An 8,230-nucleotide genomic window follows, 5' to 3' on the forward strand; every position below is an offset into this window, starting at 1 on the left:
ACTGCATGATAAAGAATGACTGATTCCCTATTTCCTAATAGAGACATACGGGTGTGTTAACCTATTTGGTAGTTACAATACTGAAAGCTCTTCAATTTTCAAATATTTGCTAAAATGAAATAAATACATAAAAGAGTACTAATAAGTGCATCAGCATTTATGAGCTTTGCAGAGAATGAAACTATATAAATACCTTCCCAAAATTATGATCATAGGTGAGAAATCTAATTTCACTGCTATTTTATGTCTAGTTATATTTGGGTAGTATAGAAAAAAAATTATTTCTGAAAAATACGAAAGATATATGGAAAACCAATGAACAGTTAAATTTTAAAAACAAAATAGCTGTATGCACCTTTTGACAACTCTAATTTATGTAGATATACTGTTCAAACCCTACATCAAATACTGAAATTAGCATACAATGTAGAACATTAGAGATTAGAAAACATTCAAAACATTTCATTTCATATTCAATGGCCTGTGAGGTATAGTATTCCAAAATGAATGTATATTTTTAGTATATTGATTAAAGATTTTGTTTGTAACAATTTTGATAACTGAACTAGTTTTATATGAAGGCAGGAGGAATTCTATACTTCCATTTTAGAAAAATAAATGACATGATACCTGTGCTGAAGTTTTCACCATAAACTATTAATTTTGTTTTTGTACTTATGATATAACCAAATGTAAACATGTTAAGAATTTCAAGAAATTGTAGCATAGGAAAAAACAGCCAAGTACATTCCTTTCCAAAGCAGAAGTAGATAGATTTATTATAATAAACATAAAAATAAAGATTTATTAAAATAATAACAATAATAGTTATTATTGTTGTTTTTATACCTCAGCTACAGCTATTCTACGAAGTGTGACTTCACCATCATATCTTAAGATTTAACATTATTTAGTGGGAAAAATTAAAAGAAGCTTCCCAAAATCAACAAAGAAATGTTACTGTTACTTAACACTAAAAGCTATTAAACTGTGTGGTGGACAGAGCAGAAAGTGGCCCTCATGATACCAGCCTTTTGTTGTTTATGCTTTTATGTAATCCCTTTCCCTCCACTGTGAGAAAGATCTGTGACTTACTCCTAACCAATAGAATATGGCAAAGGTATACCACTCATGTGACTGCATTATGCATGACTCTATTTTGTTAGCTTACTCACCCTACTCTCTACCTGTGCATGGCTGAGTTTATAGAAGCCAACTGCCAGCATTCTTACACCTGTAAAAAGATGAAATCTGCCATCTCTTTTCCCTAAGTGAACTGGGAAGCAGATTCTTCCCTGATTGAGCCTCCAGATTATAAACCAAACCTGGAAAAAAACCTTGATTTCAGCCTTGTGATACCTTAAGCAATGACCCATCTAATCCACCCTTGAATTCCTGACTATGGTAACTGTGAGACAACCAATGTGAACTGTTTTAAGTAGCTAAGATTTTCAGTATGTAAAACTAATACAGTTGGTCCAAAAACAACAACAACAACAACAACAACAAACAAGTTTCTGGAAAAAGCAGACATCAATACTTGTCTGGCAAAGAAGAGGTATATCACTCAGGCATGTGATCAGAAGGTTTCCCTGAGGAGATATTGAAAGCTGTAGATATGATGTAAAAAAGAGAAAGTACACCAAGTAATTCAGGAGTCTGAAGTTAGGTCCTGAATAGCTCATGGAATGGATGGTAATACTGTTGTTATGGCCAGACTTCACAAATTTTTAAATTGGGTTTTGCATCACTGATGCTGAGAAGCCTTGATCCAAACAATTTTGAGATGAGGTGCATCAAATACCAGAGGGACTAGGACCTTTCACTAGATGTTCTTCTATGCTTTTGATGGAAAAGAAGCAATATTTCTACTTAATAGTGGTGATGCGGGAAGGTCGTTCAATCTTTGAAACAATGTTTCTCAAACTATGATCCCTAGAAAAGCAACAGCAGCAGCACTGGGTCACTTGTTAGAAAAGCAAGTTATCAAGTCCCACTTCAGATCTACTGAATCAGAACATCTGGGGCTAATGAGTCCTGGAAACTTGTGTTTATCAAAGTCTCCATATGATTTTGATGACTCAAGAGTCTGAAAAACAAGCTGTTTCTGTTCCATTGGATAAACAGAGGCTCAACAAGAGCTGGAGAAAATATCAAGGCTTGGTCTTTGCTTCTCTAATATAGAGCTCTAGAAAAAAAAACTAGGTAATACTTGTGAATAAAAATACCAATGAAACCAAACAGAGAAGGTTGGGGAAAAGGAAGCTGGGAAGAAAAGGTTGAAATGAAGGTGATCTAAAAGCAGCCATGCAGAACAAATACATGCATGTTTTGTTCCATAGATAGATAGATAAATAGATAAGTAGATGTATATATAACTGGAAGAATTAATGTTTGACAGCAACACTACAGCAAGGAAGCAACCATAAGCTAGTGAAACAAAATCCAGTAAGTTCAATTGTTCCCAGTTCTATACTGTCAGATCTCTTACTAAGAACAAAATATTTACACCCTGATAAAAGCTGAAAAATACATAGAAAATCACCATATTTTGTAAAATGAAGGTTTGATAAAGCTACTTTTAAAAATAATCTGAAAGGAAATGACCTAGAAAGCTTTTCAAATAGTACCTCAGAAAAAAGACAGAAAAAAATAACATTCAAATAAATTAAGTAAAAAGAGCTATAGGAAATAATATATTACAGAAAACATATGATAGTACAAATACAGAAAGCTAACATAAGTCAGCAAAGAAATCATATATTCATATAGCTTGTAAATATACTGACAAAAAAATCCCCAAAAAACAAACTCCTGACATGATTAGAACCAGTTAGTGTTGAGACCATCTCAAAGAAATAGAGGAAAAAATATAGTTATTGTAAGTTGATTGATAGATTCATAAAAAAACAGAGCCACTTCATACTCCAGTATGTCCATCCAAGTATCACTTCCCCATGAGCTATATGTAGTTTCTCTACTTTCTATCCAGGAATACCTCATTTGTATCAGCTGTCTCCACTTGCTTACCAACCAGTCTCCCTTCTCAAGAACACTCTGATCTCAACATTCATTATAACTGCTGTTTATCAATGTCACAAATAGCCTTTGTGTTGCCACATCCAGTGATCATTTTTCAGTTATCTAGTCACCCTTCCTCTGATTTTTCATTTACATGACACCTCTTCTTTGAAACAACTTCTCTTGGCTTGCTGAAATAATACTCTTTTATTACTTTTTCTCCTTTCTGCTTCTGTTCCTCTTCTAAAATCTGTTGTCAATAGGTATCGTCCTAAGCTCCATTTTATTGTCTATGTTTTCCTTACTCAACCTCATCCAGAATTTATAGCTTTAAGTACCAATTATAACATGCTGATGAGTCCCAAATTTCTCTCTGTAACCATGGCCTCTCTACAGAAATACAAGCCAATATGCAGAACTGACCACTTGACAAGATCAAATAGATACTTTTGGAATTTCTTCTCTTTTCCCTTTCAATAAAAAAATTTATGTATGTGCTTTTGTGTGTAAGCTGAGGTTTAGAGGAAGTCTACCACATCACTCTATTCTAAGTAACTGTGGCAGGAAAAAGTGCTCTTTGAGCATGAATGTTCATTTAAAGCTTAATCACTTTTATAGCCAATAGCTAGTTTTATTTCAAATGAATTATTCAAAATTATAGCATAAGGGTACATAGATAATGATACCAAATAAAGAATAAAATTTAACTTTTTTTTTAAATTTAACTTTTACAGAAATTCTCCCTGTCGCAACTGAAAAGCTAAGTTACAGAAAAATCATTGCAACTTAATAACCAAAGAAAAGGAACTTTTTTATAAAAATCAGATTCTGAAAAGGCTAGAAACAGGACAAAAGCCTAAGAGAAGGGCACAGTAGAAATAAGAAGAAAAAAAAAAACATTTGTGAAGATGAATTTGTGTTCTGACTTCATTTTTCAAGATACAGCTTAGATACGTTAAATAAGTAGAAGAGATGTAGAACAAAAATTAGAAAAAGCTGTATTGATTTAAAAATGTGTAAAATCCCCATAAAACACTACTAGAGAGTTATCATTTTCTTAACATATTTATTGGAGCATAATTGCTTTACAATGTTGTGTTACTTTCTGCTGTATAACAAAGTGAATCAGTTATATGTATACATATATCCCTGTATCACCACCCTCTTGTGTCTCCCTCCCACCCTCCCTATCCCACCCCTCTAGGTGGTCACAAAGCACTGAGCTGATCTCCCTGTGCTACGTGGCTGCTTCCCACTAGCTATAGATTTTACATTTGGTAGTGTATATATGTTAATGCCACTCGCTCACTTCATCCCAGCTTACCCTTCCCCCTCCCCGTGTCCAGAAGTCCATTCTCTACGTCTGTGTCGTTATTCCTGTCCTGCCCCTAGGTTCTTCAGAACTGTGGGGTTTTTTTAGATTCCATATATATGTGTTGGCATACAGTATTTGTTTTTCTCTTTCTGACTTACTTCACTCTGTATGACAGACTCTAGATCCATCCACCTCACTCAAATAACTCAATTTCGTTTCTTTACATGGCTGAGTAATATTCCGTTGTATATATGTGCCACATCTTCTTTATCCATTCATCTGTCAGTGGACACTTAGGTTGCTTCCATGTCCTAGCTATTGTAAACAGAGTTACAATGAACATTGTGGTACATGAATCTATTTGAATTATGGTTTTCTCAGGGTATATGACCAGTAGTGAGATTGCTGGGTCGCATGGACCTCTATTTTTAGTTTTTTAAGGAACCTTCATACTGTTCTCCATAGTGGCTGTATCAATTTACATTCCCACCAACAATGCAAGAGGGTTCCCTTTTCTGCCCACCCTCTCCAGCATTTACGGTTTGTAGGTTTTTTAATGATGGCCATTCTGACTGGTGTGAGATGATACCTCATTTTAGTCTTGATTTGCATTTCTCTAATGATTAGTGATGCTGAGCATCCTTTCATATGTTTGTTGAAAATCTGTATATCTTCTTTGGAGAAATGTCTATATAGGTCTTCTGCCCATTTTTGGATTTGTTTGTTTGATTTTTTTTATATTGAGCTGCATGAGCTCCTTGTAAATTTTGGAGGATAATCCTTTGTCAGCTGCTTCATTTGCAAATATTTTCTCCCATTCTGAAGGCTGTCTTTTTGTCTTGTTTATGGTTTCATTTGCTGTGCAAAAGCTTTTAAGTTTCATTAGATCCCATTTGTTTATTTGTGTTTTTATTTCCATTTCTCTACAAGGTGGGTCAAAAAGGATCCTGCTGTGATTTATGTCATAGAGTGTTTTGCCTATGTTTTCCTCTAAGAGTTTTATAGTGTCTGGCCTTACATTTAGGTCTTTAATTTATTTTGAGTTTATTTTTGTGTATGGTGTTAGGGAGTATTCTAATTTCATTTTTTTATATGTACCTGTGCAGTTTTCCCAGCACCACTTATTGAAGAGGCTGTCTTTTCTCCACTGTATATTTTTGCCTCCTTTATCTAGTTGCTCTAAATGCTTTAGGTGTAAGGTTAGGTTGTTTATTTGAGATGCTTCTTGTTTCTTGAGGTAGGGCTGAATTGCTATAAACTTCCCTCTTAGAACTGCTTTTGCTGCATCCCATAGGTGTTGGGTCATCGTGTTTAAATTGTTATTTGTTTCTAGGTGTTTTCTGATTTCCTCCTTGATTTCTTCAGTGATCTCTTGGTTATTTAGTAATGTACTGTTTACCCTCCATGTGTTTGTATTTTTTACAGATTTTTTCCTCTAACTGATATCTAGTCTCATAGCGTTGTGGTCGGAAAAGATACCTGATATGATTTCAATTTTCATATATTTACCAGAGCACAGACACCTGCAAACATACCACTGGACACAGTTCTACCCACCAGAAAGACAAGATCCAGCCTCATCCACCAGAACACAGGCAGCAGTTCCCTCCACCAGGAAGCCTACACAACCCACTGAACCAACCTTAGCCACTGGGGGCAGACACCAAAAGCAACAGGAACTACAAACCTGCAGCCTGCGAAAAGGAGACCCCAAACACAGTAAGTTAAACAAAATGAGAAGACAGAAAGACACACAGCAGATGAAGGAGCAAGGTAAAAACCTAAAAACCTACCAGACCAAACAAGTGAAGAGGAAATAGGCAGTCTACTTGAAAAAGAATTAAGCATAATGAAAGTAAAGATGATCCAGAATCTTGGAAATAGAATGGAGAAAATACAAGAAACCTTTAACAAGGACCTAGAAGAACTAAAGAGCAAACAAACAATGATGAACAACACCAGAAATGAAATTAAAAATTCTCTAGAAGGAATCAGTAGCAGAAAAACTGAGGCAGAAGAATGGATAAGTGACCTGGAAGATAAAATAGTGGAAATAACTACCCCAGAGCAGAATAAAGAGAAAAGAATGAAAAGAAGTGAGGACAGTCTCAGAGACCTCTGGGACAACATTAAATGCACCAACATTCGAATTACAGGGGTCCCAGAAGAGAAAGAGAAAAAGAAAGGGATTGAGAAAATATATGAAAAGATTATAGTTGAAAACTTCCCTAATATAGAAAGGAAATAGTCAATCAAGTCCAGGAAGCACAGAGTCCCATACAGGATAAATCCAAGGAGAAACATGATGAGACACATATTAATCAAATATCAAAAATTAAATACAAAGAAAAAATATTAAAAGCAGCAAGGGAAAAGCAACAAATAACATACAAGGGAATCCCCATAAGGTTAACAGCTGATCTTTCAGCAGAAACTCTGCAAGCCAGCAGGGAGTGGCAGGACATATTTAAAGTGATGAAAGGGAAAAACCTACAACCAAAATTACTCTACCCAGCGAGGATCTCATTCAGATTCAACAGAGAAATTAAAACCTTTACAGACAAGCAAAAGCTAAGAGAACTCAGCACCACCAAACCAGCTCTACAACAAATGCTAAAGGAACTTCTCTATACAGGAAACACAAGAGAAGGAAAAGACCTACAATAACAAACCCAAAACAATTTAGAAAATGGTAATAGGAACATACATATTGCTAACTACCTTAAATGTAGATGGATTAAATGCTCCAACCAAAAGACACAGACTGGCTGAATGGATACAAAAACAAGACCAGTATATATGCCATCTACAAGAGACCCATTTCAGACCTAGGGACACATATAGATGGAAAGTGAGGGGAGAGTTATCATTTTTAAGATATAATATACATTTCATCATTAAAACTGAAGAAATATAATGCATGTATTGAGTTTTTATCTAATGAACAGGAATTGAACCCTGAACCTGGGCAGTGGGACCATCAGAGGAAGAATGGGTAGAATTCTGGAGTTCGAAGATCATGGTCTGAAATTCCCTGTCTCTGGTAACACCAGAATGACTGAAGAGCTGAAACAAAGATAAATAAAAGTAATACTAAAGTTTTCATAAATTCAGAAATATATATTTTAAGGTGGGAAATGGATAAAAAAAAATCCAAATCCAAATATCTCAATATATTTAAGAACAATATGATGGAGTCACAGATAAATGGTATTCACCTTTTCTCTATTTTTCTGAAATACAGATTTGACAGATTCATAGTTGGGCTTGCCTGAAAACTGACCATCCAGAAAAGTTTCGAAGACCAAAGAGAATTTAAATTACTAGGCTTTATCAAAACTCTGATTTTTCTCTTACCTACAAGGAAAAAGCACCAGTGTGGTTACACTGTCCCTTTTAACCTTAGGGAACATTTTCTTATGTCCAATAAGAAGAAGAAAAAGGAAAAAGCAAAAGGAGAAACTCCAAATGCAAATTGTACATGCATTTTAATTTCCTATTTTTTTACTTTGTTTTGTAGCTCCTGACATGTAAATTTAAGGAGTCATAAGGAAATACTTGAGAAAATGTAATGAACCACTTTGTTACTATTCAGTCTATTGTCTTTTTTAAAATTTTACTATATATATATTTTTTATTTAAGTATAGTTGATTTACAATATTATACTAGTTTCAGGGGTACAGCATAGTAATTCAATATTTTTATAGATTAACTCCATTAAAAGTTATCACAAAAAATGGCTATATTTCTCTGTGCTGTAAAATATATCTTTTTGCTTCCGTATGTTATTCATAGTAGTTAATATCTCTTAATCCCATACCCCTATTTTGCCCCTCCCCCCTTCCCTCTTCCAACTGGTAACCATTAGTTTGTTCTCTGTATCTATGAGTCTG

The sequence above is a fragment of the Hyperoodon ampullatus genome, assembly GCF_949752795.1.
Source record: "Hyperoodon ampullatus genome assembly, chromosome: 16".
NCBI lineage: Eukaryota > Metazoa > Chordata > Mammalia > Artiodactyla > Ziphiidae > Hyperoodon > Hyperoodon ampullatus.